The following is a 9,128-nucleotide window of genomic DNA, read 5'->3' on the forward strand; positions in this document are numbered from 1 at the left end:
CTATTACAAGACAGCCTTAGTGGCTGTGGCAAAACCAGAGTGAAACATGCATTCCTACCAGACAGTTATTTGCTGCCCCTTGCTTTTTCTTGTACTTTCCCTGATTTCAAAGGCTAAAAATGTGCCCTGCAAAGACTTTATAGCAAATGGACCCTTGGGCAGCAGCCATCATACATCATGCTCTTCCCTGAGAAAAAAATTCACATTTTCTGACCCAAAAGAGAGAATTATCTGGACATTTTTTAGGCCTTTGTCAATAGCACTGTACACAAATAAATCTCATGTTACAACTCATACAGAAAGTTAATGTTCTCCTGTTCTCCTTGTGATAAATACATGAGTTTGTGTCAGGTCCTGTAGTGCAGATAGATTTACAATGAAAGAACAAAAAAAGAACTTACATGGATAGGGGGTTCTGAATACCCTTGCCACATGAATTTCACTGCAGCTCTCCTCAGAGCTGACTGATCAGTGCTGTACCATCATTTTTATATGTTCCCAGGTTTAATCTGCAGCTTGTCCTTGTAAATGGTCTTCACAATTCTTTCTTGGAATAGTCTTTGCAGCTGTTGCCGAGTGTAATATCCTTGCCTAAAAAGTCATTGTTATCATAACCATTAAGCTGGAAGATACTACTGATAAGTATCTTCACCATCACCTGTATTTGAAAACTTTCAGGTTAGATCTTAAGTGCAAATATCCTTCTCCTATGCTCCCTCCCCAGTATTTCTTCATTTTTGCTTTCTCAGACTGTATTTGGGAAAGTACCTGTATTGTTCAGAGATGCTCTGTGTTGCTATATAATTTAGCTGCAATGCCATCACCCACAAGAGTGCTCATTTTCTCCAGCACAGAGCAGTATACCACCTAAGTTGTAGCACATCTTTACTTTTCTCTTTGTCTGATATTCATGTAAACATACTCAGCATAAACATGTTGGGGTGTTTTAGAGGTAGGAAAGTACAATTATAATTCTCTGTGTTTGACAGAAAGCCTGCCACTCAGGACACAGGCAGCTTTCTATACAAGCTGCCTGTCACCTTTTAGTTATGTGGAAATGCCCGTAGGCACAGTAGTAAGTACCTACATCATTGGAGTTAATGTCATTGATTGTGAAAGTCCAGACGTTTGTACCTTTCTTTGAAGAAGAATACTTGTTGCTATAGGAATTTTCATCATAAGAAACTGCACTGGGTCCAATATACAGAATCCGTTCTGGAGCTTTGGTGAGTTTGTGTTGGTACCAATGTATATATGCATGCTGAAGTCAGGAATACCCTCAGCTGTACAGTCCATTGATGCAGTTGTCTTGTGCCCTCTGGTAATGGATACTTCTCTCTGCTTCAGAAGCACTTGTGCTTGTCCATCTAGAAAGAAAGAGAGAAAACAGAACAAATACTCTTAGCTTGCTATTCATTCAAACACATAACATGGGATGCTTCCTTCCACTGCCCTGTGTCATGGTGACAAAGGGAACCCATGAGACCAGGCTGCAGCCAGGGCCAGGAGAGGAAGCAGCAGCATCCTGAATGCTTTTTCTTGTGTCTGCCCTCAGGAGGAAGTTTACAGCACTCCTAGCAGGGGCAGAGTGCAGCAGCTGAGGAAAGGAAATTACTCACTTGGGCCTTTGGAGAGGTTGTCCTGGCAGGTGTTGTCTGAGATAAAGCAGCTTGGTTGAACCCTGCTAAATTAACACTGAGATTATAGCTTTACACAAACGGCCCAAACCCCTCCCTCCCATCACCTTAACTCATGTACAAAGTAATCTTGTAGTCTGAAGCAAATTTTACCACTGCTTTTAGGCTAGTTAAAAGCTTCTAAACAATGCCTTTTCCTTGGTCTTTTGGACCAAGGAAATAGACTTTTCCTCAGGTTGGCTACCAATTAAACATAAACAAAACTCAAATAATGGAGCTAAATGGAGTGGTATGAAATTACTGCTCATGACACAGATCAGATACTGAAGACCAGGAAAATACACAGCAGACATTTGGAAGCTCAAAAGCAGGATTGTTGAGTTTGTGACTGTTTCTTGTCACAGGTAAGGTGAGATGCTACACCTCAGAGTGACTTCTCCAGATGCTGGAAAGAATCACAATGCAAATAAATGCAAATGCTCTACAGCCCCCATAGCTTAGTTTAAAATAAAGACAATTAGGTAAAGTAAAATATAGAAATTATTTTGTGCAATTCAAAGTAATTTTTCAGACAAAAGGTCACTCCTTGGAAAGAAAACTAAACCAATTCCCCTTTTCCTTTTGTTGTAATGTCATTTTACATATGTGAGCCAGCTTTAAATTTTTTTTCAAGCATTTTTACACAGATCCATTAACTGTTGTCCTACAGTTGTACCAGGAATCTGATATTTCAATCTCCTGTGAAATGCAACTGGTGCCCCAGTGCTCAGTGTGCTCTGAAGACCTCATACTGGAGACTGGCAATACTGGGTCCTTTGGGATAGGAACACAATGGTCCTGTGACTTATCTATATGTTGTTTGTCCATAAACAGAAAGAGCTGAAATAACTCAAAAGAATATCTTTCTGTTTGCAAAAATAAAAACATCTGTTCTATAGCTGCAGTCTTGCTTTGTAGGATGAGAAGCCCCACTGAAGTAAATTAGGACACTTGTGTTTTAACCTAAATGAAAATTTGATCAGTTCCAAGAAGAAAACAAAGAGAAAATAAAACCAGATTCTCAAATGACAAAGAAGTATAAAATGGGTATATTGCATCTGCAGTCTTGACTGGTGCTTCAAGTTTATTTTCACTTATAACCTTCTATTCTGCCACACAAATGACAGAACAGAGGTTTTAGTCTAAAGATGTAGCTTGAAGGGTAGTGAAAATAGAAAGATTTTGCCTGCTTTTAGCAAGACCTTGCTTTTTGTCAAACCTGTCCTCTTATAAACCTACCAGAGGCAATCCATCTTGGCCCAAAAAATGCCCTTTTTGTTGGGGAAGTGAAATAACAGTTCTGCTTGTACTGGCTGTAGTGTACCTCTGCAAAGCTCAGCAGCATCTTTTGTATCTGGCTGTTAGTGCAATCTGATTCAAAGCTTTTGGGAAAAGTGGGGTGGCAGTGTTCCTGTGTGTTGTCAAACACTTCAGGTTTTTATCTGGAAAGTAGAGCACGTCTTTGTGCAGGTCCCTTGTGGCTTTCTACTACTGTGCATCCCAGCGAGCACAATAGTAGGTGGCAGAGTCTTGCTGCTTTACTTTGCTAACTGTCAGGGTGAAGACAGATTTGCTGGGATCCTTCTCAATAGTAAACTTCCCCTCATCAGTCTGGTTTTCAAGGAAAAACCTGGAGAACATGTAGGCAAAACGCTTGGGAGCTGCATTGACCTTCTTTTGGTACCAGTGAATAAAAATGTTGTTAAAATCAGGACTGAAGACACGGCAATTGATTAGCGCTGTTTTGCCTTCTGGCCTGGTGATGGATATAGGAATTTGGAGCAAGTCTTGTGCAGAGCCACCTGTGGCAATAAAAGAGAAAAAGTAGAGAAGCTATGAGAACACCCCCTTTTCCACTGGTGACTGTGCAGGCAGCAGGATGAGTAGGGCACATACAAGTACAAGAAAAAACAGTTGCCAGGAAGAAAGTTCTCAGCAACCACATCATCACTGCTCTTCTTAGGGCTCCCTTACAGACACAGGGTCAGGGGCAGTCTCAAGAGGGGATGAAGCAGATCTGAATGGCTGAAAACTATCCAGGGAGGCTGTGCCACCTACAGGTTAAATAATGATGCATGAGCCATTGCCTTTTGGTTAACTCTCAAACAGAAGGGAAAATACCCAAACAAATAGACAACCTCTCCCCCTGCCCCAAACCCAAAAAGCAGTCATCTCAAAAACCTGGCCTTGTAAGAAGAGAGCTCACTACTGAGCAAAAGTTATTTTTTTCCTTCTTTTTTATTTCTCAGGGAATTTGCTTGGAAATTCCCTGAGAAATTCCCTGAGCAGAGTCACCTGAGATTGCATTAAGAAATCCCCATCACTGGCCTCAAGGAGGCATCCTCAAATAACAGGGAGCCCGTCCATGAGGAAGAGAGTCTGACAGAGAGTGCTGAACAATATAATGAGGAAGAGAAATGTAAAAGCTTTTCTCCACCTTTTGCCTTATATTGCACACCTTTCTCAACCATCACACAGGGTAATCAAGGTATTTGTGCACAAGTTATCTGCCAAGTGTAATTTGAACTTGATACGTGTGTAATAGGACATTGCTGATATTAAAATGTACAAGTAGGCTGGGTGATAATGGAAGTGTGATATAAACCCAAGAAGAAATATATTCTGACACCCTTATGAATAGTTAATAAATACCATATACTTACAAGGCCAGAGACAAGATTGGAAACGTTTTAAAGAAGCCTGTAATTTTATCTACTTCTGTTGTGGCTCCTCAGAAAAGGAAGTTCAGAGATACTGGGATCTGCATCTCTGGGTTGAACTGAGATAAAAACCCCCCCAGATATATACCTTGTCCCCTCAAAAAAATCAAATTAATTGGTGAAGAGACAAGTGATTTTTTAATCATGTCAGCCTAATTTCCTGTTAAAAAAGAGGCACAGAGGCGTGTGTTGATGTGAAAACTTGATGTCATTCCCAAGTGCTGCCTGTCCTGGAAGACTCTAACTGGAACAATTCACTATGCTGTTGTTCTGCCTGTGAGGCACCTGCATCTTTCTCTGCTTTGCCTCTCTGTGCCAGGGTACAGCTGTTTCTGAGCTCTCTCATGCTCCTCTGGATAATAACAGAGAATTGACTGAGGGACAAGTTTTTGAGAACTGTGGAGCACCCACAGAGGTCTTACTGGGCAGACATTCTTTATTCTCCTGGCATCCAGCCAGAAAACCTTCCCAAATCCAAACCAGCTACATGTACCTTTGTATAAGCACCTCCTCCTCCCTGTCCTCTGTCCTTTGCCTGTTGTGCTGCCTGAGATAGAGTGCTCAGACATCTATGTGTTTAGACAGCTAGCCTAGGTATTTTCTAACATACTTAACACAGTTAACATGCTTGCAGGTTAGTCTGATATTGTGTGATGACATAACAATGATAAGACATCCAGTGTACCAGGGCATGAGTAGGAGATCACAAATAAATTAGGAACAATGTCCTTATATCCTGGGAGCAATACTTTGTGCCCAGGGTCTTCTCTTTTTCCACAGTATTGTGGAAAATACTTTTTTATTGTGGAAAATTTCACTTCTTCCTGTGCATACTTCCTCTCATCATGGGCAGGGAGAGCACAGCTCCAGGTGGCTAATACTGATGTCTTAAGTTTTAGCTTTCATATTTTTCAGGCTCTGTGCTGCCTAGGGGTGTAGCTCTGAGCTTCATAATAAGTGTTAGTAAGCTCTCTTCAGAGGGTAGTTAGACAAAATAATCCTTTTCCAGCTTAAGACCAAGGACAACCGCTATGAGCTTCAGGCCAAAAGGCATAAACAACAGGGAACTGAAGAAGAGGCAAACAAGGAAGATGGACTTCATAACCTGAAGCTATAGTTGGACAATTAACTCCAATATGCAAATGGACCAAAGCTTATAAAAGTGTGAAACTTGTGACTGCTTGTCCATTTTGTGACCATTTTGGGTTCATCTTGGGTGTAGCCCTTGCCAGGCTCTTGTACTATCCAAGGTGTAAGGACATAACCAGTGAACAAACACATCAGTTGTGTTTTAGTGAGCAGTGATACAGTTTTGAGAAATCAAAGGGTTTTTACAATTTCACAGTAAAACAATGGTGGAGGAGGGTCACACACGCTATGTGGCTGTGGTCTCATCAGACCATGTATTGAATAGGGATGTTTCTCCAGACATCTCCCTCCTTCTGAGGAAGGGCTTAATGATCTGGCTCTTTCCTCCCTGCTGGCACAGGCATAGAACCACAGAATCACAGAATCACAAGGTTGGAAGAGACCTTCAAGATCATCAAGTCCAACCTGTTCCCTAGCACCTCAATTAAACCACTGCATTGAGTGGCACATCCAGTCTTTTCTAAAACACACCCAGGGATGGTGACTCCAACACCTCCCCGGGCAGACCATTCCAATACTTCACCACTTTCTGTGAAAAAACTTTTTCCTAATATCTAACCTATATTTCCCTTGATGCGGTGTGACACTGTGACCTCTGGTTCTGTCAGTTCCTGCCTGGAGAAAGAGACCAAACCCCATCTGACTAAAACCATCTTTCAGGCAGCTGTAGAGAGTGATAAGGTCACCTCTGAGTCTCCTTTTCTCCAGGCTAAACAACTCCAGCTCCCTCAGTCATTCCTCACAGGGTTTGTGTTCCAAGCCCCTCACCAGCCTCGTTGCCTCCTCTGGAGGTGCTCAAGCATCTCAACGTCCTTCCTAAACTGAGGGGCCAGAACTGGACACAGCACTCAAGGTGCAGCCTCACCAGTGCCGAGTACAGGGGGAGAATGGCCTCCCTGCTCCTGCTGGCCACACCATTCCTAATACAGGCCAGGATGCCCTGGGCCTTCTTGGCCACCAGGGCACACTGCTGGCTCGTTTCAGTCAGCTGTAACCAGTACCCCCAGGTCCCTTTCTGCCTGGGCACTGTCCAGCCACACCGTCCCCAGCCTGTAACGCTGCAGGGGGTTATTGTGGCCAAAATGCAGCACTCAGTACTTGGACTTATTAAACTTCATCTTGTTAAGCTCTGCCCATCTATCCAACATTCCAGGTCTCTCTGCAGAGCCATCCTGCCTTCCAACAGATCGACACACGCTCCCAGCTTAGTGTCATCTGCAAATTGACTAATGAAGGGCTCAATCCCCTCATCCTTGTCATCAATAAAGACATTGAGCAGAACTGGTCCAGCACAGACCCCTGAGGGACACCACTGGTGACTGTCCCCAGCTGGATGCAGCCCCGCTCACCAGCACTCCCTGGGCCCGGCCATGCAGCCAGTTCCTAACCCAGCACAGAGTGCTCCTTCCCAGCCATGGGCTGCAGCTTTTCCAGCAGTGTGCTGTGGGACACAGTGTCAAAGCCTTGCTGAGTTCCAAATAGACAGCATCCACAGCCTTTCCTGCATCCACCAGGCGGGTCACCCGGTCATAAAAGGAGATCAGATTGGTGAACATGCCCATGAACAACCTGGTGAAAGAGCCCTGCTGGAGCCTGACCTCAGCCCCCTCTCCCTCTCTGCCTACTCTCAAGTCAGTTGCAAAATCTTGGACTTGCAGCAGTGGAGAAGGCTGCAGTGAGCTCAGCTGGGCTTGACGATACCTGGCTAGAAACTTTTCTGCACCCTTTCCCTAGTCTTCATCTGTTTTGCATATTATTATTAATAATAATATTTTTTATTATTTCACAGAGATTACTTCTGAAACACCAAACACAGACAGACATAACCATGACAGCAAATACAATAACTGAATTAAGTTTCTCCTAAATGTTCCTTTTATGACATGGGGGATTTTGTTTATGATAGTTGGTCCTCTGTTTTATTGAGAGCAGTGTGGTTCCTGACTGGAGTACTAGTAATGAGATTGTATCTAGTAGGCTAATGAGAAAGGGTCAGATTGAACGTAAAGAAAACCCTATTTTCATTGAATGATAAAATCAATAGGAGAGCAAAGTTTGGACCTTTTCAGGACTAAAGCAAAATATCTGATCAGTGCAGGCACTACTTACTCACTTGGATGTAGAAAAAATATCATTACACCTTAAAGCATATGAAAAAGTGTACCAAAAGTGTATGCACTTATCTCTAGCCACATTCATAGTCACAGGGAAAGACATCCTGTGTTAACCTGGGCACATTAACAGCCATAAGCAATCATGACTACAGTATGACTGCCAGATTCTCCATCAGCACTGAACTAAAAGATATTTAATTCTATCCTCTTCAAAGAGAGCACAAACCTCTTCAGTCTTCAAACATCCAAACTCGTTGAAAGAAAATACTCAGTCTGGAAATCTGTCATGTTAATTTGCTAAGGCATCTACCTCCAGAGTCATTGCATTTTGTGACCCTTTGGTAACGGACTCAAAGCAATTGACCACAAAAATAAATCTTTCAGTAGTTTCACAGGGTGTGAGGGTTTGCTCAAAAGGTCATTTCTAAAGAGTAAAATCTTTGAATAGATGAAGTTATGTAAAGTAGATGTTGTTTTCATCTGATTATTCCTGATGAGAACATAATTACATTAAACTTCAAACTCATTCCCCTGCCATTTTATTAGAGATTGAAGTCTGTCAAAAAATGTTATGAAGTTGCAAATCACTAAACCTGCTAAGCTCTGCTCAAAGTGTTTAACATTGGAAACCAAATTACTTCATCAGTCCATTCCTTACTATGCTGATAGAACTTGCTGCCCACCGCCTACCAACATTTCCAGGGTTGATGCAGAGCAAAGAGAACTGCTGCCAGGCCTGACACCTTAAGGGAATCACTCTCAGCATCACTGCTTTTCTTAGCTTGGAGAGGCCAGGATGGCTGTCAGGACAGCAGGACTGAGGCTCCAGCACGGTGGTTGTGAGCTAAAAGGAAATAGGGGTACATGGTCATGGAGCTGCCACAATGAGGCAGGTAATAGGATGATGATAGGATGATGATAGCCTTTGCTGAGCAGAAGACTTGCACAGGCATCCAGAGAGGCATCCCTTTGGGAACCAACCCCTAAGGAAATTTTTGGGGGTGGTCTCTGCTGGTTTGTTTGCCCCCTTTTAATCTTTCCATCCTTTGTATAAAATGCATCCCTTGTATAAAGTGCCCTTGGGCACTTTAGTGTATTTTAAGTATTCCTAGGACCTTCTGCAATGGCAGGGCATGTTACATAATCCTGAAAGATATATTTTCTTGGTTGCTTTAAAATACTTTCTTGCAATTAATAATTTAGCTATTTACTTAACCACAGGCAGACTATAAAATTATTTTGAGCAGAAGTAGCGTGTAAAATTATTTTTCCTCTTAAATCAACATTATCACTTTGAATTGAACCAGCTGAACAACTTATTTGATGCAGATTTACCATGTTTGGGATACAACATGTTTTAACATGTATGAAATTCAAGGATGTGTTGCTCTGATGACTTGAGCTGCAGTTTGATAAAGTAATTTTGTGTCTTTGTTTGCCTGCAGATTGAAGTAGCCAGTTAGCATGCA

The sequence above is a fragment of the Lonchura striata genome, chromosome 1 (genome assembly GCF_046129695.1).
Source record: "Lonchura striata isolate bLonStr1 chromosome 1, bLonStr1.mat, whole genome shotgun sequence".
NCBI lineage: Eukaryota > Metazoa > Chordata > Aves > Passeriformes > Estrildidae > Lonchura > Lonchura striata.